This window comes from Erinaceus europaeus, chromosome 11 (assembly GCF_950295315.1).
Source record: "Erinaceus europaeus chromosome 11, mEriEur2.1, whole genome shotgun sequence".
In the NCBI taxonomy this organism is placed as follows: Eukaryota; Metazoa; Chordata; class Mammalia; order Eulipotyphla; family Erinaceidae; genus Erinaceus; species Erinaceus europaeus.
Window position 1 is genome coordinate 13,138,349 of NC_080172.1, and position 22,495 is coordinate 13,160,843.

Below are 22,495 nucleotides of genomic sequence, written 5' to 3' on the forward strand. Positions count from 1 at the left end.
TCTGATTTGATGTCATATTACCTGCATCTGCAGGTATGACTTCAGTGCTTTCTCAGCCCTTTGAATGTTGAATTTCACTGATTCGTGTGTAACAGGTATGAATGGGATATCTGTTTGTGATATCAAATGTGAGCGTTGACCTGGCACTGCTGAACATCCATTCTGGCTCTTACACATACTAGGAAGAATGGGCACAGACTTAATCTCATAATGTGCTGAAGAGGTTGGTCTCATTGATTACATCATAGTGCTGGGCTCACTCACTTTCTTGTGATTAGATCTTTTTCTTTTTGTCTCCAGGGTTATCTCTAGGGCTAGGGCTAGGTGCCTGCACTACAAAACCAATGCTCCTGGCAGCCACTTTTTCCAGGTTTTTTTTTTTTTTTTTTGGATAGCACACAGAAATTGAGAGGGGATAGGAAGATAGAGAGGGAAAGAGAAAGACAGATACCTGCAGACCTGCTTCACTGCTTGTGAAGCAACCCTCCTGCATGCAGGTGGGGAGCTAGGCTAATTAGGATCCTTGAGCAGGTCCTTCCAATGTGCCCTTAACCAGATGCCCCACCACCCAGCACCCTGAAGATCTTATTTCCAGAATGATTTTTGTTTTGTTTCTTTTGCAGTCTCTCTCCCTCTTCCTCTCCCTCCCTCTTCCTCCCTGTCTCTCTGTTTTTTTCTTTCTCACTCTCCATAACTCTGGGACTGGGTGCCTGCATGAAGAATCCATTGCTCCTGGAGGCCATTTTTTATTACTTTATTTGATAGGGCAGAGAGAGAGAAAAAGTGGGAGGGGAGAGAGATAGAGAGGGAACAGAGCGCCACGTCACTTGCAGTATTTGCTTCTCCACTTGTGACACTTCCCTCCTGCAAGTGGAGAACAGGGGCTCGAACTCTGGTCCTTGTCCATGGTAACATGTGTATTTAACCAGGCCACCACAACCCAGCCCCCCTTGTTTGTTTTGTTTTCTATCTCACAATAAAAACAACTAAATAAGTAGCAGAACCAAAGCAGGTGATAAATAAAGGCTGAGGTAAGACAACCAGACAGCCAAAAGTCATCCCCATCTTCAACCCCTTGCAAAATTAATCATCTTCAATTTTAAGGTTCTGCCAATCAGACAAAAAACGAAGGTATAAAAAGTAGTTCCATTAGCTACCTGATCAGAGTGGTACAAGGAGTCAGTTCCTCAAGGGAGATGTTCTTACATTCTTAGGTGTGGATTTTGGGGAGAAAAAACACAGAGTGATTCATTATCTAGAATTTTCATATTAAATACTAACGTAGAAACCCAAGTGCAAATCACCAAATATTACTCTTGGTTGCTAATATGAAATACTATAAAAACTATCTTACAAAATGCCCTTAGACTAACATTATTCAATAATTTTCTAGTATCTGTGCTAAATAAGTAAACATATACATGTGAAAATAATTTAATATATGCATTTCACTCAATACATCCCAAATATTCATCTAGGCAAGCAACTGCTTAAAATTATTCAGATATCTTACATTCTTTTTTTTTCTATTTTAATGAAGCCTTTGAAGCCCAAAGTGTACTTAACACAGCACAATGCAGTCTGAACTACTCAAATTTCAGTGTACAAAAGCCGTGTTCTCACTGTTTTCCTTTTGGAAGATCAAATCCTCGCCCATTTCTAACTGACTCAATGAAAAAGTTAATGAAGAGAGTGCTACTACCTTTGGTTAAATGTTGATAAAGTAAAATAAATAATTCTGGCTAGCAAACAATGTAGATCCTGACATTATGATAGAAGATTCTAGTTCATAAATATTCAAATCATTCATATTTTTTTAATTCAACAAACACTGAAAGAACATCAAATATCATTGAAATATTACACCAAGCCCAGAAGATAGGATAATATTATGTTTGACTCTTGAGTATTCATATTTTGGTTGAAAAGATAAATCATGCCAAAAAACCTCTCTAAAACATGGAAAAAAGATTCAATAAAATCTAATTTTCGCTCTGTTTTTCCTTCAGTGGCTGGCTAGTAAATATTTTTAGAATGTCTGTGCAGATAGTGGTTTGTTTTAAAAATAAGTTACATTATTTGGCATTTATTACATTTATTTATTTCCTTGATTGATTAATTGCAGTTAAATTACCTTAGCATACTAGAACAGATTTTACAGATTTTGACGTATGATTAAACAGCATAAAGCATAACTAATGTGGTTTTGGTGGCATGGTATGTATTAAAGCATAAAATTTAAACACACACACTTCATCAGGAATTTTTGCAGTTACAGTAAATTAGAAAGATTTAGATATTTGAACCCCCCCACTTCTGTGTTAGGGAGGTTCAGGAATTTTATAATTGAGATTATTATAGAAAAGTGTCCTGACATAACTGATTGACTTTAGTGATGTGCCTTGAAAGTTCAAATTCAAGGTGTGCACTTATTTCAGTCAGCTTATTCTGAATGTTTAAATAAGAAATACTATTTCTGGGTATTCTGAATAACTCCTTGTACATTTATTCCTAATAGTGAGCATTTGGACTAATGATGGATTACTAATGAGTATGTAAATGTACCACCTGATTACATTAATATATGATCTTCCATGACGAGGTCTGAAATGAACATTTCTAATACGTATTTCTTCTTCTCAAATGGCACTGTGGTGTATACTGAACAGGCCGAGACAAGGGTGTTTTTCATAAGAGCCACTGATTTAGTCAATTATCAAAAATCACATTATAATAAATGCTGTTCTAAGAATTTTGATTAACCTTTAAATAAATGTTACTTTGGTTAAAAAAAAAACTATCTGCCAAATGTGTTAATGATAAATTGTGAAGAGGTAGTAATTGCACGTATGGCTTTGTAGATAATATAGTTAATTGATACCACCCTCTCAAACATATATAGCACATCAGCCGCTATGAGGTTGGGTGATAGTAATGATGTCTTTGGCATTTTTGATGCACTGAAGATGACATGAGTAAAATAGAAACTTAGAGTGTTCACCAGGGTCATTCTCCCATGGACATCTGATGCTCATGGTCAAGTAAATTTTTAATGACATTTAGTTACTACACACCTTTCAGCCTTCTGGAGACGTAAGTGTACATTGATCTGCCCTAATTATCTTTGCAGAGTACTTCAGACATCCCTGTATGAACACTATTATTTAATAATATGGGAGGTTTTTTTTTTTTTTTTTTTTTTTTTTTTTTTTTTACAAGCTCAGCACTTGCTCCCCTTAGTTGGCTGTACTTTTTTTTTTTTTTTTTTTTAACCCAAGTCTCAAATTCATTCTTGTCTCTGTCTGGCAACATAGTATTAATGCAGCTGAACAATAATGATAAAAAAGTAAGCAAAATTAAGGAATAGGTCTGATTATGAAGTTTCACTGCTATTATAAGAAGTCCACAGAGTACACATCCATTCTTTCCCTAATGTATAGGATGCTGACTGCATAAAACTGCTTGGAAAGACATTAAGAATGTAAAGACAATTCTGTTGAGGTGTACAGGGTGTTGCTTTTATGTTTGGAAGTAAAAGTAGCTCTGGAATGGCTGTTTTGCAAAACAAAAGATGTGGCCAAAAACCATCTGTAATAGCTCTAGATTAAAACAATATATATATATATATATATATTTGGTTATTTATTTTGCCTCCAGGGTTTTTGCTGGGGCTCAGTGCCATCACTTTAAATTCACTGTTCCTGGTGACTATTCCTCCCACTCCCATTTTATTGGATAGGACAGAGAACTGAGAGAGGAGGGGGAGGTAGAGAGGGACAGGGAAAGATAGATATCTGCAGGCTTGCTTCACTGCTTGTGAAGCTCCTCCCTGCAGGTGGGGAGCTGGGGGCTCAAACCTGGATCCTTGCTCTTAGTACTGTGTGTGCTTAACCAGGTGGACTACCACCTGGCCTCAACATCTTTTTTTTATTTTAAAGTTTTAGTTTTGGGATGGGGTAAATAACATAATTGTTATGCAAAGAGACTCTCATGCCTAAGACACCAAAGTTCCAGATTCAATCCCCCCTCCCAACACCATAAGCCAGAGTTGAACAGTGTTGTGGAAAAAAAAAAAGAAAGGATAAAAATAAAAAAGAAAGATTTAGTTTTCATTTGAGTTTGTGGTAACAAAGCATTCTAAATTTGCTCAACAAAGGAGGAAATCAAACATTGCTTATAATTAACTGATAGAATTTGGAGATAGGGGATTTCTAACATAAATACCTCATACAATTGTGAAGGTATTCAGTTCCAAATGGAGTGCAGACCAGGTGGTGTTAAATCCTGTCCGAAGGATAAAGATAAGTCAGTCTACAGTAGGACTTCTTAAAAGTATAAACATCTATGTTAAGTGAACTAAGTCAGAAAGATAAAGATGAGTATGGGATGATCCCACTCATCAATAGAAGCTGACTAAGAAGATCTGAAAGGGAAACTAAAAGCAGGACCTGATCAAATTGTAAGTAGGGCACCAAAGTAAAAACCCAGTGGTGAGGGTTAGGCATGTAGCTTCCTGGGCCAGTGGGGGGTGGGAGTGGGCGGGAGGGATGGGTCACAGTCCTTTGGTGGTGGGAATGGTGTTTATGTACACTCCTAGCAAAATGTAGACATATAAATCAGTAGCTAATTAATATGAGAGGGGGAAATCAATTGTATGTCTCAAAGTTTCTCAAAAGACAAACTGAATCTTTTTAATATATAGGCTATGTATTTGATATGCGGACTCTCTCAAAAGCCTAGACCAAGTAGATTAGAAGCTTCCAATAGCACAGCTATATACAAGATACTGGGTACTGTCCAGCAAACCATAACAAAGGGACTTTTCAAAGTTAACCCAATTAACAAATAATGTGATGATAATATTAACTATTGAGTGTCTTTTTGAACCCTAAGACAGCAGGAACCTCACATCTTCACTATAGAGCCCCTACTTCCCCCAGTCCTGGAACCCTTGGATAGGGCCCACTTTCCCGTATGCATCTCCCAATCCAAACCAAATAACATTGCATCTGCCGATCACAACCTAACCAAAGCAACGATTGCTACCTCAACATGCTTCACCTCAGAATGTATCCAGAGACTTCACGTGTGGAATGACAACCCTTCAGCTTCATTACTCGGGTTCCAGATGCCACCAGGATGCTGGCTAGGCTTCCCTGGATTGAAGACCCCACCAATGTGTCCTGGAGCTCAGCTTCCCCAGAGTCACACCCTACTAGGGAAAGAGAGAGGCAGACTGGGGGTATGGACCGACCAGTCAACGCCCATGTTCAGCGGGGAAGCAATTACAGAAGCCAGACCTTCTACCTTCTGCATCCCTCAACGACCCTGGGTCCATGCTCCCAGAGGGATAGAGAATGGGAAAGCTATCAGGGGAGGGGGTGGGTTATGGGGATTGGGTGTTGGGAATTGTGTGGAGTTGTACCCCTCCTACCTTATGCTTTTGTTCACTAATCCTTTCTTAAATAAAAAATTAAAAAAAAAAAAGAAAATACAGATGTGGAATTATTGATCTGCTTTGGAAATATACTATTATTATTTTTTTATTAAAAAAAAAAGTATAAACATCACTTGTTCTTATTTGCTCTTAGAAAATGGATCAAGAATCGGTTCCTGCTGAGTTACAGAACTGACCATTAATGATAGTAATGACTTACTTTTCGGTGCAAGGAAACCAGCCAGCTCTTCTTGCCTTTTCCTTGATACATATTTGGTTATGAAGTCCACAGATACCCCCTTTACCTGTTTGCTTGTACTTGAAGTTGAATAATCTTAGATATACCTAGAAATGGTTTGTAAGTTTTAAAAATGGAGTGTTCATTCAACTGTTTTCTGTTCTCTAGAATCTGTGGGCAATTGCATCTTGTCTGTCCGATTTCTTATGTATTCTTGGTGTGTAGCTAGGTACCCAGCACTCTGTAAACAGTCAGTAGTTATTTATTAAATGTATGAATGACGTATTATTTTTAACTAAATGATAGAACTATTCATTTCTACATTAATAAGGACGATAATAGCTTTGATGGACCTGTTTAGACTGCTTATATATAATCATAAAATTTGTGTGTGTGTGTGTGTATACAATCTGAATCTTGGGGTTCTGAACTCTTTGATACTACCAGACTATTTTGAATACTATTTCCTCAGACATAGCTGTATTTTCATGCAGTATGTAATTTCAAGGCAGATTGAGATCTTAAGATGTTAAGGCTTTGTTGGATGAATATGTCTCTGGTTTTTGGAATACTAAATTTTTGATCACTACATTCTTTTTTAAAAAAATTTTTGAAACTTTAAAAATTTTATTTATTTATTCCCTTTTGTTGCCCTTGTTGTTTTATTGTTGCTGTCACTGTTGCATAGGACAGAGAGAATTGGAGAGCGGAGGGGAAGCCAGGGGGGAGAAAAAGACACCTGCAGACCTGCTTCACCATCTGTGAAGCGACTCCTGTGAAGATGTGGAGCTGGGGCCTCGAACCGGGATTCTTCCATTAGTCCTTGTGCTTAACCGGCTGAGCTACCGCCCGACTCCCTGATCACTACATTCTTTAAAAGGTTACTTGCTTATGGGTGGAACTTAAGAAATGAGGACAGAAAAGGATAACACAAAGTGAAACTTGGACTGGGTTTGCTGTGTTGTACCAAAACAAAGGATTCTGGGAAAGATAGGGGACAAAGAAGGGTGGCAGGCTATGGGATCCTGGTATAACCTGAGTTGGGGAGTGAGAGGTTTTGCAGACACCTGTAACAGGGAGATAAGAGATTGTAGTTATGTGCCAACAGTCGCACTGGAATCTATTGATGACCTCCCCAATAAAGAAAAAAGCAGGTTAATCTCTTATGACTAAAGCTCTCCTTAAGGTGATTTTGTAAAAAACAATATTTCCTCTAGTTTCATGATTTTTTTTCAATTTAAAATTAAATCATTAACATGTCATTTTATTTAAATTAGTCAGAAATGATCTTTCTATAACTCCTAGTATGTTTGACTTACAAATCATTTTCAGTGGGGAGTGACCAGGGATTTGGTGAAGGTTTCCACTATAACCCATCTTCCACTTGAAATTTTCAGTTAAGCTTTACATATTGAAATTAATTGATGAAAATGAGTTTCAGGATAGCACTGTGTATAGTACCTGCTTTTCACTACCATCAGCATCACAATTTGCAATTACTTTTTACATTTATTTATTTATTTTTATATTACAGCATTATATGTCGACAGGGGTTTGAATACACACTATTCCCACCACTGGGGTTCTGAATCTTCAGTCTCCCCACTGTAATCCACTAGCGTTCCCCTAAGGTTGTAGATGTGTGACCACCATCATTTTCTACAACTACCTGTCCACACTTAACATACTTGCCTCTTTCTTTTTTGATTCAATCCTTTCACTCCAAGTCACTCATGACATCATAGCTACCTCCATATGTCCCTCTCCTTTTCCTTCTCTCTCTCTGGGTGCTGATGGAGCTGGAGTGCAGAGTCCTCTTATCTTCATCCTGTCACTTCTCCCCCACCGGGAGTCTGGATTGAGGTTGTTTTTGAGGAGCAGAAGGTAGGAGGTCTGTCTTCTGTAATTGCTTCTCCACTGTGCATGGGCTTTGACAGGTCTATCCATACCCCAGCCTACAATTTGCAATTATAACACAAACCAAATATTGGAGTTCTTAAATATCTAACTCCAAAGAAAAGGATGAAAATGGAAGAAAATAACAATGGTGTCTCATGGCAATATCCAATCCAAGCCCTGTTTGTGGTGTTGAGAACATTTAAGGGGGAATCACAGTTGTCTAATATGCTTCTAGAAATCTAAGGCAGTCTAACACTGAAATATTTTTCCATGCTGTGCCTTGTCTGTTTTATGTAATTTTCTTAATGCATAAAATTTATTTTCTTTTATAAGTTTGAAATCTCTCTTTAATATATTTGCTTTGTGAAGTATTTTAGTTATTTTGTTAGAGACAGAGAGAAATTGGCGGAGGAAGATACAGAAAGGAAAAAAAGAGGGAGAGAGAGAGAGAGAGAGAGAGAGAGAGAGAGAACTGTAGTACTGTGTTGCTGCTTATGAAGCTTCCTTATTGCAGGTGGGGAGCTAGGGGCTTGAACCTGGGTCCTTGCACACTGTCATGTATGTGCTCAACCAGATGCATTACCACCTGGCCCTTAATGTATTTATTATGATATCTTCTAGGCAGAATGAGCTCATTGATTAAGACCTTGTTTTTTAAATTGTATTTATTTATTTATTTGTTTGTTTGTTTTAATGAAAGAGAAATAGAGAGAAAGGTAAAAGGAGAGAGAGAGAGATACTAGACCACTGCTCAGCTCTGCCTTATGATGGTACAGGGGATTGAACCTGGGACCTCAGAGCCTCTGGCATGAAAGTCTCTTTGTATATCTATTGTGCTATCTCCCTAGCCCAAGACATTATTTTTAAGCTTTATTTAGTTTTATTCAATTATATATAATTGTTAGAAAATGTTTGTAAAAAATAGAAATCATTATTTCATTAATTTTAAGTAATTTTTGTATGCATCTATCCTAGTTGTAATATATTTGGGACACTTTCTTTGGAAGAGATTTTTGGTTAATTCATGGATCATCACACAGACTATAACCTACGAATTTTGCTTTATGGAAGAAATGATGGGGCATTGTAGGTATGGTAGTAAAAAGAATCGTAAAAATGCTACCACTTCATTATCAAAGATAACAATTCCTCTACCTAAAGTTATGTCATATGCCAATGATAAGTTTTTATTGTCATTGCGAACCAGTTCTTAAGATTTAAGTTGTAATTCTGCAAGATCATGTAAGAAATAGAAAGATCTTCATGATTAACTAACAGCTCTAAATAAACTTATGTCTTCCATGCAACAATCTTACACGACAGAAGACATCTTTCTTTAGTTCAAAGAAGTAAAATGGATGAGTGAACGAGCTACTTCCTAGTCTCTATGACAAATCTGGAAAAGGAATGAAATAATGTTTATTGAAAAGTTTTTTTTTTTGTTTTGTTTGAGTTCCTGTTATCTGGAATAGAATAATAGGACTTAACATTATCTAGAAAGTATCCTGTCCACACTTATCCTTCTACTAAAAATGGAGCTTGTCATGGGAAGGTAAAGAGACTTTCCCGTGCTGTGTAAGATTAATGAACCAGCAGAGGAGGTGGGGCTGATGCTCCTGTCCCCTGACTCTTGAACTTAGAGAGACAGATATGGCGCACATTTTTGTATGATGCCTTGCTACTAGCAGGGAAACCTCCCATCTCCTGGACATTTAAAACAGATGTGAGAAGTAAAAAACAAACAAAAAACTTTTGTTTGTGCTTATTAAAAACAAACAAACTAAAAACAAACAAACAAACAAAAAACACTGTGCTGCCGTTACAGGTTTACAGAGTGGGGATTTATGGACTTCAGAAAGCTAAAGGGGCTGGGTGGTGGCACAAGTGGTTAAGAGCACACATTGCAATGCATAAGGACCCAGGTTCAAGCTACCAGTCCCCCCCTGCAGTGGGGAAGCTTCACAAGCAGTGCTGCAGATGTCCGTATCTCTCCCTCTTCCTTCCTTCTCCATTTCGCTCTGTCTGTGTCCAAAATGGATGAGTTAATAGAGAAAAAAAAAAAAAAAAGCTAAAGAGCCCTCCCCAGGGAGCCAGGTGGTAGCACAGCAGGTTAAGTGTATATAGTACAACGTGCAAGGACTGGTGCAAGGATCCCAGTTTGATCCCCTGGCTCCCCACCTGCAGGTGGGTCGCTTCACAAGAGGTGATGCAGGTCTGCAGGTGTCTCTCTTTCTTTCTCTCTCTCTCTATCTTCCCCTCTCACTCTTAACTTCTCTTTGTCCTATACAAATAAATAAATAAATAAATAAAAAAGAAGCCCTCCCAGCTCCAAGAAAATATGAAATTAAATCTACTCATAAATTAAAAAAAAAAAAGTAAGACTTATTTGGAAAACTTTTTCCTGTCTAAGTTTGTCAGAGGCCCAGACTCCTTTTGGAAAGCAGCAGGTTGAGGCTGTTCCTTTCCACTGTGCATTGTGCTTTTCTTCTCTGAGAGTTCTGGAGATTGGCATCACTCCGCAGTAGTGTCGCAGCCCGCAGCCATTTAATGCCTCTTCTTGTGAGGCCAGGATTCCACGCCCAAGTGCATTTAGTAGGTCAGTACAGTAATTTTAAATGTCTTTCTTTCAATCTTTTGCCATCTTCAATTATACCTTTCCACCCTACTATTTGTGTAATTTTCTTCTGTCTGAAGTCTCTTTACTGTTGTTCTCTATTGCACAGCATGACAAATTACCCATCAAGCCATATCTTTTCAGCCCAGAAATGCACAGTAACACGGAGTCATGGCATTATCGCATGTTGTGCACTTTATTTCCTCACAGTTCATTCAAGTGTGTCACTTTATTTTCCTGGCTTCCTTTTGTCATCATGGAGATCAACCATTTTATCCTTCCTAAACTTTAGAAACGATTAGAATTTCATTGTGGTGGAAGCTGAGAATGAATGCTTGCTCAGTATTACACGGAGCATACTTTGCGTATCATCAGTGACAAAATTAAAGCCATGAATCCTGAGTCCGTTTCTAAGGAGAGACTTTAGAGGTTATTAGACGGCTGAGTGACTGTGTCTCTAGAGAAGAGAATTATTTGAGCCTGTGTCCACCAAATACAGTGACTGTGAGAAGCCATTTACCTTGACACGGAGTACCTGATTTTTTATTCTCCTGGAAATCATGAAACTCTCTGGGGCTGATGTGTTCTGTACATAAAATCTTTCCCCTCTCTTAGCCTTGACTAAATACCGGTAGTGTGTAGTGGGGAATGCAATAGACATTGTGAGTATGTGTTAGAAAATCAACTGGTATCGATGCTCTGATCAGCAGGGCTGCAGCTGGTATGCAGACACGTCCCTGGAAATGGTGATTAAGATCACACTGGAAAGCATTAAAAAAACTTACAACCTTTCGATCACTGTTCAGCCACACGACTGCTTCACTTAGTAGATGAGCTGGGTATTCCGTGATACTTCTAAATTCTGCTATACTGATTTAGAAGGGGTTTTATAACCTGATATATTTTAAATATCAAACTTATAATTACTTTAAATGATACATTTATAACATGAACTATAGTGCTTGCGGATAAATCAGAAGTTATTTTGCTACAGCCAGTCGGATAAAGAAAATGCATTGTGGTAGAAAAAAAAAGGAAAGGTATGATAATAGTTTTACTTTAGACTTAAAACACATTTAATGAGGGATTAAAAGGGCAAAAGAAAGACTGATGGGGACAAATTGAGAAAAATTTGAGAAATTGAGAAATTGAGACAAAGGAAGAAAAAGGGAGAGGGAAAAGTGAGGGGGGGTGGATAGAAAGACAATGAATATGCAATAATCTGGAGGACAAAGTAAGAATTATGGCATAGAAAATAGCCATAATTCAGGAAGTCGGGCAGTAGCGCAGCGGGTCAAGCGCACTGGCGCAAAGCGCAAGGACCGATGTAAGGACCCAGGTTCCAGCCCCCAGCTCCCCACCTGCAGGAGGTCGCTTTGCAAGCGGTGAAGCAGGTCTTTAGGTGTCTATATTTCTCTCCTCCTCTCTGTCTTCCCCATCTCTCTTCATTTCTCTTTGTCCTATCCAACAACAACAGCTATGACAACAATAACAACTACAGCAAGCACAACAACAAGAGCAACAAAATGGAAAAAATAGCCTTCGGGAGCAGTGGATTACTGGAGCAGGCACTGAGACCCAGCAATAACCCTGGGAGCAGAAAAAAAAAAATAGCTGTTCAGAATATAAAAGCATAGAAGACAAGAGTTTGATCCAGTCATTTCCTACCCATGAGCAAATAGTGTTAAAATATACTAACTAAAATTATTTCGGAGAAACTTCAGAACAAACAATGGTTGTTCACTTTCGTGAAGCTTCTTGGTGTTCTGGAGTCATACTTTTCTGTGAGAACTTTCAGGCTCTGCTAAACATGTAGCCCTTCAGTCAGATACAGTTCATGTCCATGATTTTCATTTCTAATTATTATTTTTTTACCAATAGCTAATAAGTTGGATGTTCAACGTAAACAAAAACTCTAGTAAGTGAGATCATTCCTTTTTACTTACCCGTGCATTCTTTGTCACCTAGCTAAACTCTATTCAGGAATTCTCAAGGCACAGCTAGAAGATGAAAGGTTACCCTAACTGTGACTATCATAGAAAGGCAAACTGTTGAGATTAACCCCAAGCTTAGGTTGTCATGAAACAAGACTGACACTGAAAGAAGAAAAAGGTTGCTGGTGCTTTAAGCATGTGACTTTTACTGGCAAGCAGGGAAAACAAGGCAAAAATGCAAGAGGATTCTGAGAAATGAAAGAAGTAGCAACAAAAAAGTTAAAACTGGGGAGAATTTCCTAGTTTTCAAATTACTTTAAATGTTTTTTTTTTTTCCTATGAGTTCATCACAAACTATAAATAAGCTAGGGCAGGAGCGATAATCTCTTTTAATAGCTGGAAAAAAAAAGACAGTAAATAATCGAATCACCTGAAGTTACTTAGGTGGACAAAGAATGATTAAGCTGTTTAGAACTTTGCTGAACAGTAGGAAAGGCAGTAGTTCCATGAGGGTATTGAGTATTTGAGGTGTATTAACTTCTATTTTGTATGGCTTTAATTTTAAAATACACACCGGATTTAAAACTCTGATTAGAAAGAAAAACAACTTTAATACATTATATATACATAGGGCTAAATAACAATACAAGTTTCACTTGTTTCTATCTATTGATTCTTTAAAAAATATTTTTAAGATAGCATAATTGTCTTATAGCTTGTGCTGTATTTCTGTTACTGGCTGCTCTAGCCACCTCAGACAACATTCTAGAAAAAGAAAAATAGGGGAGAGTTAGGCACTGTGGAGTCTGAAACAGAGTGTGCATTCTTTAATGATAAAAGTATGTTTCAGTTATTATATGTTGTTTGAATTCAATTCAATTCAATTCAATAAAAAAACCCATCATAACCTACTTTTTAAAAAGGCAGTTAGAGGCATTAAATTTATCGTATTTTGAAGCAGGGGGAAAAGGAGAATGACACAGAAAGACATAATTATCTATCCAAATCCACAAAGAAGCATAAGGTAGATTCTCTCATTAGACATCTGCAAATCCATTTTAAAGGAACGTTTACTAGCGTGGATGTGACAAACCCAAGATTTCCTTGACTGGGTTAGCACAACAGTTTCATGCACCCAAGGGCATTTATTTATTTATTTATTTAAGAAAGGATTAATTAACAAAACCATAGGGTAGGAGGGGTATTTTTAACACACACAGTGGAGGAGAAGGAGGCTGTGTGGTCTCTCACACAGTGTCTACCTGGACTTCATCCAAATAAGAAAGGACCTTGGCTAAGGATACATGAGTGATGTATACTGAAGAATAATTGTTTGAAAAATGCAGTTCAGAGTAAGATTAAAGAAAATTCTAAAAATATACTGAACCAGAAGATTCTGCTGTTGTTTTTTAATAGACACATTGTTGAATAACATTGGCTTGTGCTAGGCTACAACTTGTTCCATCCGAGTTCTGTGTGCCATACCACGGTGAACACCTAGTTCTTGAAGAAAGCAGTGAGTCTACTGTCGTCACTTAGAGCAATTTGTAGTAAGTATTACTACAAATTCAAATCTCAGAAAACATTCCTTTTTGCAGGAACTGTTTTCAAAACCTGGAATGCAACAAAAGAAAATCACGTGACGATTGGAATACTGCACGGTCTGAGTGGAAGGTGGAAACACACGTGCGTTTTAAATGAAACTCTACTTTCAAACTTCTAGATGTACTTGAGATCTGTCATTTAAAAATTAATAAGTGTTTTCCTTTAACACAATCTGTGTAAAGAAACCCAATCCACTTCTGAACAGTCCTCCTGCCTTCCCAGATACATGGAAATTCACTACTCTTGCTGACAAACAAAATGCCACAAGATTTGTCATACAAATCACATTATAAGAGGTTCCAAAAAGTTGACAACGTTGACAGTTGTTTTCGGCAAATGGCTGCTTTACTCTGTACTGTCAATGTTGATGTCCTTGTGCACATATAAAAGAGCAATGTGATGAAGGCAAGCTTGTCCAGCTAGATCTGAGCCAAGTTTCTCGTCTCCGCGTGGCACTGAAAGATTGCTCAGCTGTTGCAGATAAGGCAGGAATAGCTAGCAGATTTCTGCCATTTGAAAGAAAAAAAAACACATTCTCTGGGCATGCATTTCTGTAGGAATTTACCAACATCTGCTGCTGACCTAAAGTTTTCTATAGAAGTGGGATATTTAATTTATATAAGTAGTTCATAGTGGTATTGGTTGGGAAGGATTTCCTCAGGAAATAATGAGTTGCGTTCACCAAGAAGAGATGAGTTGAAGTTTAATAACATGTATATTGTCTCAATTGTTGTTGGAGTTTCAGTCTCATGTTTTTTTTTTTTTTCCCTTTGGCCCATCTTACATTTATTTTCTGCATGCTCTCTAAATTACATTTCAGTGGAGGAACTTTTTAGAAAGAATAAAGAGCTAAAGAGCTAAGAGAGATTTTGGTGATTCCACAGAAGGCCTACACTTCACACTTTTTTTTTATAGGCTTTCTGAGAATGTTTGATTTTTTGGAAGCTAATTTATTCTGGGAGTTTTTTTTTAGTTGAATTTTAGCATGATTTAAAATTGTCATATGTTCTTGCCTCAAAAAAAAAAAAATACAGGATTTAGGTGTGTCCCATTGCTAAGACAAATCTTTGGACATTAGTTTATTTATTTATTTATTTTAATTTTTTTTATGTTTATTTTTCCTCTTGCTGCTCTTGTTATTTTTCATTGTTGTTGTAGTTATTATTGTTGTTGTTGATGTCGTTGTTGTTACATAGGACAGAGAGAAATAGAGAGAGGTGGGGAAGACAGAGAGGGGGAGAGAAAGACACCCGCAGACCTGCTTCACCACCTGTGAAGCAACTCCCCTGCAGGTGGGGAGCCGGGGGCTCGAACCGGGATTCTTATGCAGGTCCTTGCGCTTTGTGCCACGTGCACTTAACCGGCTGCGCTACCGCGCGACTCCCATTAGTTTATTTTTGAATGATAAATGCTGCTTGTTTTTGAAAAAAAAAATTTCTCTGTTTCTACACTTAGAAGTTCAATTTCTTTTGAAATGTTGATGCTCTTCAGGTAAAAATACAAAACTCTTAAGTCATTTCTGGCAATCCAGACCTGTCTCATAATGCATGTGCTACTTGATTCATCTATTCTTATTCTTGGTCACCTTTTAGTACAGCTGCATGCTTTAACTGTCTGTCTTGTCTTTGAAAACCTTAAGCCACATTCTTTGGAACAGTTGCTTTATGTTGGTTGAAATTCTCTGTGGCACTTTTTTCCATTCACAGAAGCCAACAGCCACCATAGCAGAGACATAGTTTCAAGAACTTAAGCATGGGTCACAATTCCTGAATCTCAACAATTTCTTGTAGGATTTGCAATGCCTTGTACAATGGCTGGTGACTTTGTTACACATGATAATAATAAAACAGTTGTGTTGTAAAGTCAAATTAGTCTCCATAATTTGAAAATATTTTCAACCTTATGGCTAGCATAGGGATAAAATTCATTAGCAAAGTTAAATGAAGCCAATGGTCATGAGAAAATAATTAATTAAAAATAATTTTAGGGAAAATTTAGGTTGGAAAGGGTAGTGATTTTTCACAGTACAATGGTTCATTTCTTAGTCTAGATTTGTGCTTTCCTGTGAACAGTTTTATATTGTACTAAAAATATAGAAATTGAAAGTTCAAAATTTAAGTCCAAATTACTGCCTTTCAGACCTATTGAGGCAGAGAAAAAAATGGGCCAGGGTAACGACATAATTTGAAAAGTTAACAAAAGTTGCTAATGTAAGTACAATGAAAGTCAATATAATTGTGATAACCTTTAACACCTGTCTTATTTCCATTGACAATTAAGTATTTTAGGATGAACAAATTGTCATGAAATATTTGCTGCAGCAAGCATCTTTATTTTCATGTAGCTAGTGGAGAAGGAGAAATCTGCCCTTAGAGGGTGCAGACTCTGATTTTTCAAATGACTTTTAAAAAAAAAAGCAGTTTGTAGAAAAGAGCTAGAGCAAATACAGAAAAAGAAACCGTATACAAACATTGAAGAGCATACGAGCATCTCAGTAGGAAAAGTATGGCCATGTTGTCTTTTTAATTTTTTTAGACTTTTGTTAGAATTACATAACAGCACAGAAACTAGTCATTGGTTAACTGTGTCTCATTGATAAGATTTATGAAGTCCTTTGGGAGTTGGGTGGTAGCACAGCAGGTTAAGCACAGGTGGCGCAAAGTGCAAGGACCGGCATAAGGATCCCGGTTTGAGCCCCCGGTTCCCCACCTGCAGGGGAGTCGATTCACAGGCGGTGAAGCAGGTCTGCAGGTGTCTGTCTTTCTCTCCCCCTCTGTCTTCCCCTCTTCTCTCCATTTCTCTCTGTCCTATCCAACAACGAAGACACCAGTAACAACAACAATAATAACTACAACAATAAAACAAGGGCAACAAAAGGGAATAAATAAATACTAAAAAAAGATTTATGAAGTCCTGTTCTCTATAATTCACCTTTGATTTATTTATTTACTTTTGCTTTTAAATCCAGAAATAGATAATTTGTCTGGGGGTCAGATATCACTGTCAATATCTTCCCCAAGCCTTGGTTTATCGTATTTGTAGATATGGAACTAAGAGTTATAAGCAAGGAATGTGAGAAAAATAAAACCAATATGTGCATGTACTATGTAAAAGAAATTTTCTTTCTCTGTGAAGATATACACAATCATGCTCATTGAGACATGTTTGTTTTTTTTTCTTGACATAATAGCTGGTGGGAAAACAGAGGATAAGTTGTTTTCATAGACTTCTGTGAGATATTAGAACTTTCTCGAGGCCTGATGGCAGCATACCCAGTAGAGCACACATATTACTAAACTTTCAGTCCCTACCTGCAGGGTGGGAACTTCAGGAGCGGTAAAAACAGTCCTGCAGGTCTGTCTCCTCTACCCTTCCCTTCCCTTCCCTTCCCTTCCCTTCCCTTCCCTTCCCTTCCCTTCCCTTCCCTTCCCTTCCCTTCCCTTCCCTTCCCTTCCCTTCCCTTCCCTTCCCTTCCCTTCCCTTCCCTTCCCTTCCCTTCCCTTCCCTTCCCTTCCCTTCCTTTCCCTTCCCTTCCCATCTCTTCCCTTCCCATCTCTTCCTTTCCCACTCCTCCCCTCTCTCCCTTCTCCTCCCCTCTTATCTCTGCTTCCACTCTCTCCCTCTCTCCCCACATTACCTCTCAATTCCTCTCTGTTTCTATCAACAAGAAAAAGGAACAAACAAAAAAGGGAAAAAATGGCTACCAGGGAGTAGTGTATCTTGGTGGTACAGGCGTTAGCACTGGCAATAACCCTGGTGTCAATAAACAACAACAAAAAGAACTTTATGATAAGTAGCTCAAACAGATGTACTTCTCACTACCCTAATTATCAAACTCATAAAACTACAATTTGCAAGGTGACTAGGTTTCATTGTTAGATGAAAGACAATGTGATGGCTTCTCATTTACCTTTGAACTTGCACACGATTCTGAGAATTTTAAGTTTCTAAAGTATTTTCAGTTGTGCTATAAATTCTTCAGTGAATGCTTTATATATTTCTGTGATGTGCAAAAAATAATAGATGAAATTTCTTTTCCTGTATGTCTCTAGTGTTGAGATACCATACTTACGGTTAAGCTTATACACCATTTGTGTATGTTGCAAATTTATTTAGGCAAGGCTTAGGAATAAAATGAGGCTTCCTGTAAATGTCTGCCTGAAGACTGGAGAGGCTTTTCTCTCCAGGGACAAAGCCCTCTATGAGAGATCTAGGGCCACTTTGCTCTAGCTGTGTTTCTGGGAAGTGATCCCACGCAAAGACTTGTGAAGATGAGGATAAGGGGTAGTTAAGTATACCACAAAATAGTAATAAAACAAAAGTACATCTAGGGGATAGGCAGTGTCACAGCTTGTACAGGGCACAAACTAGCCTGAGCAAGGTCTGGGTTCAAGTTTCTAGTCTCCACCTGTAAAGGGAGAAGCTTCACATGTGGTGCAGCAGTACTGCAGGTGTGCCGGGCTAGCTTTGTGGGTGGGAGAGAGAGATGACTAGGGACTCATGGCTGAGTGGTACGCAGTTCAGTCTTTATTCATGTGGAATGCAGCGCAATCTAAGCTATCTCTAATCACAATCCTGTTCTTATATATCCTGAGGTGGAAGTGTCAGGTCCAAAGAGGATGTACGTAGGATAGGGGGTGGGGAGAAGGAAAAAGACGCATGAACCAGTGAGAATTAAACCAATGCCCTGGAGGCAGAGCGGTGCTTAGTTAACAGTGGTTATGTAAATAGAATACAGTGTTAAGCAGGGGGGATTAAACCAATGAAACAGAAGGGGTCTTAAAAGCAGAATTTAGAAGCAGACCAACACAGGTGTCTCTCTCTTTCTATTTCCTCCTCCTGTCTCAATATCTGTCTCTATCAAAAACAAGCACATCTTAAATATGTATCTGTAATATGCTTTAGAAGACTGTATGGTTTTTGTTGTGGTTTCTTTGTTTTTGCCTCCGGGATTATTGTTCAGACTTGGCACTGGCACTACAAATCCACTGCTCACAGAGGCCACTTTTTTTCCCATTTTATTCCATAAGACAGAAATTGAGAGGGGAGGGGAACATACGGGGGGAGAGAGAAAGTTAGACATCTGCAGACCTGTTTCACTGCTTGTGAAATGACCCCCCTGCAGGTGGAGAGCAAAACTCTGGGTCCTTGCTTGGACCCTTGCATGGTACTATGCGCACTTGGCTGGGTGTGCCACTGCATTCCCACTCCTCCTAAGACTGTATATGTTTTAAAAATAGTAATTAAATAATGGTTTACAAGATTACAAGGGGGCAAAGGGGTGGATAGCATAATGGTTATGCAAAGAGACTCTCATATTTGTGGCTCCAATGTCCCAGGTTCAATCCCCCACACCACCATAAGCCAGAGCCGAGCAATGCACTGGTTAAAAAACAAAACAAAACAAAACAGGGTTATTGCTTTACCTTGTAATGACCACTGAAATTACACCCCCTGCTTCTATAACCTCTACAGTTCTCACAAGACTCTGGATATATGTCTTAAGAGTGTAGTTTTCACCTGAAAGATGTATGTTCACACACCATGGCCACAAAGTACCAACATTATTCTACTTGAAATGTCTCTTTTTTGACAATATTATAAAATTTGGAGAGGAAGTAACCATCATCCACTGCTGCCGCAGGGATGATTCCCTAGATTCCCTGGAGTAGCATAGAAAGACATCATTGACGTTCTGCTTCTCAGATATCCCTGCACTGCTTCTTCGTAGTTACACTGAGCTATGAATTACTGAGTATCCACCACACTCTGACATTAGATCAAAGTCTGAGGCTGGGAGAATATTGCAGTTTTTTTTTTCCCCTCACATTTGGAAAGTGCATTCACTTTTTCAAGATAGGGTTTAAATGACATCATCTGGTTGTCATAGGATGATAGAGGATCTAGTGGGGGTTGTATTGTTATGTGGAAAACTCAGAAATGTTATGCATGTACAAACTATTGTATTTACTGTCGACTGTAAAACATTAATTCCCCGGGAGTCGGGCAGTAGTGTGGCAGGTTAAGCCCAGGTGGTGGAAAGTGCAAGGACCGGCATAAGGATCCCAGTTCAAGTCCCTGGCTCCCCACCTGCAGGGGAGTCACTTTCACAAGCAGTGAAGCAGGTCTGTAGGTGTTTATCTTTCTCTCCCCCCTCTGTCTTCTCCTCCTCTCTCCATTTCTCTCTGTTCTATCCAACCACGACAACAATAATAATTACAACAGTGAAACAAGGGCAACAAAAGGGAATAAATAAATAAATATTAAATAAACCCACATTAATCCCCCAGTAAAAAATGACATCATCTTGGTGAAACTGTTCTCGACTATCCAAGGTAGTCAGCGGGTTTGTCCAGTTTACTATTTGGCATTTATCCACACTGTATCACTCTGTTACCTGCAAATATCTGTTTATCCCAAATTAGGATGTTAGTCTTTGAACATAAGGCTTATAGCATATCCATGTAATTTAGGTCTGACATGGTAGCTGAGCTGTAATAGTTGCAGTATGAATACTTGCTCAGGGAGAAATCTATGATGTCTATAATATCTGTACCCCAGTCTGTAATCATTAATGAGAGTTTACCTACCATCAGATTTTTTATAGACCAGACATATAGAGAAATTTGAATGCAAATGATACAATCACCATGCATAGCATTGATATTCAATTGGTTAACCAATTAATTTTATTTCCATGGGCACTTGATTTTATAGGGCCAGCACCAATCCTTTCAGCATGATATTTTCTTTAGAAGAAATAAGTGATACATTGTAAGTTATTAAAGAAACAATATCTCTTAGGCCAGAAAAATACATCTGCTGACTAGTGAAGTAATTTAGCCATGTACTGAGCCTAGATTGGATGCCGGTATCACTACACTAGAGGGGAACTTCTTTCTCTACCCCCTCTGTCTCTGTTTCTCTGTCTCTCTCAGATAACACTGAATGGTGAAGAAAAAAAAGCAGAATCTCCTTATCACTTTAATAAATTAATAAATAAATCAATTAGTTTAATTAATTTATTTAATAATTGTTCAGAACTCAAATTGAAAGAGAAAATTAACTATACAGTGAGAAATAATAATACCTGGCATAAGAAGTAATTTTTAGTTCCAACATTCAGACAATAGGCTTATAACCCAGGTGGGTTATTTAGAAACAAACAAAAGGGGGAGTTGGGCAGTAGTGCAATGGGTTAAGCGAAGATGGCGGAAAAATGCAAGGACCCATGTAGCATCTTGGTTCGAGCCCCCGGCTCCCCACCTTCAGGGAGTCGCTTCACAGGCAGTGAAGCAGGTCTGTAGGTGTTTCTCTTTCTCTCCCCCTCTCTGTCTTCCCGTCCTCTGTACATTTCTCTCTGTCCTATCCACCAACGATGACATTAATAACAACAATAATAACTACAACAATAAAACACGGGCAACAAAAGAGAATGAATAAATAAATATTTAAAACAAACAAACAAAAAGAAAAAAGAAACAAAAAGGAAGACACATGCAACAGGAAAATGTCTACGTCAGTAAGGGAGGAAGGGACTATCAGTGTTCTGCTCTCTATCTCTTCTTTCCTCACAATTCTGACGAGGAGAAGCCTTTGTTTATTTCCACTCTTTTAGAACATTAGAAGAGTCAAATCATTCAAATTTGAGATCCCAGGACTTCTTATTTCGGGCACGTCCAAGAAACAAGAAATTCCAGCTGATCATCTGATTCTGGAATGTCAGAGAGAGGAAAAATCTAAAACAACTAGTAGTATACGAATAGGTTTGATGATCTGTGTGATAGTTTAGTATGTTCTAGCTAATTTGACCTTACCTCTGAAGCAAGAGTCATTATGTTTTGGGCAATTTTTTTGTTGTTGTTCTCTCCTATCTCATATACCTGCATTGCTCTGCCCTCCTTCTCCTTCTCCTTCTTCTTTTCTATCTTCTCCTCCCTTCCCCTGCTCCTCTCCTCCTTCTTCTTCTCCCCTCCCCTTCTCTCTATCCCTCCTCCTCCTTCTCCTTCCCCTTCCCATTCCCTCCTCTCCCTTCTTTTCCCCTTTTCTTCTCTTCTCACACCATTCCGTACTCTATCATTGCTCTATTTAAACACCACTAATTTCTCCATAACCTTAGTGCAGACCTTCAGAGGTGAGTTCACCTTATGATTCAAGCACAGGGCCAATATTGTAGTACCCAGGTACTTCACTACCAACTCACTCTCCCTAACACCAGATAAAAACGTCTGCTCCTGAGTTCTTGATATTCCCATTAATTTCCCAGGAAGATTCCATTCCAGACATGTCTCACCCTCATCTGAATTCTAAGCATGCCTCCCACTCAGATATCTCTAATATGTGTCCTTCCAGATTAGTGGGTCTTCCTAGTCTCTGGCATAACTATTACTAGGTGGGATTTTTTCTTCTTTTTTTTTTTAACAGTTTTTAAAATTTTATTTATTTATTTATTTCTTCATTCCCTTTTGTTACCCTTGTTGTTTTCTTGTTGTAGTTGTTGTTATTGATGTCATCGTTGTTGGATAGTGTTAGCGAGCAAAATCAAACCACCATCCATTGCAAGGAAGCAAAAGATGTTTATTCACAAATTCGAATCCGGGCCGAGTGGTGACTGACAGCAGTCCACCACCTCGACCCTGAACAAGGCTCAAACCACACAATTTATAGGATTCTAGAGTACATTCTGGGTGGGTAATATGCAAAACTAGAATTTTATTACACACTCAAAAGCATTTTACAGAAAACACAGGATCCAATCATTTCAGACA

The 22,495-nt window shown here is 38.3% G+C and overlaps 1 long non-coding RNA gene across 2 annotated transcripts in view; it reads left to right on the top strand.

Annotated features, from left to right (window-relative positions):
- The window catches only part of LOC132541301 (uncharacterized), a 151,218-nt gene that overhangs the window by 18,121 nt on the left and 110,602 nt on the right, over nucleotides 1–22,495 (top strand). The gene's annotated exons all lie outside the window — the stretch shown is intronic.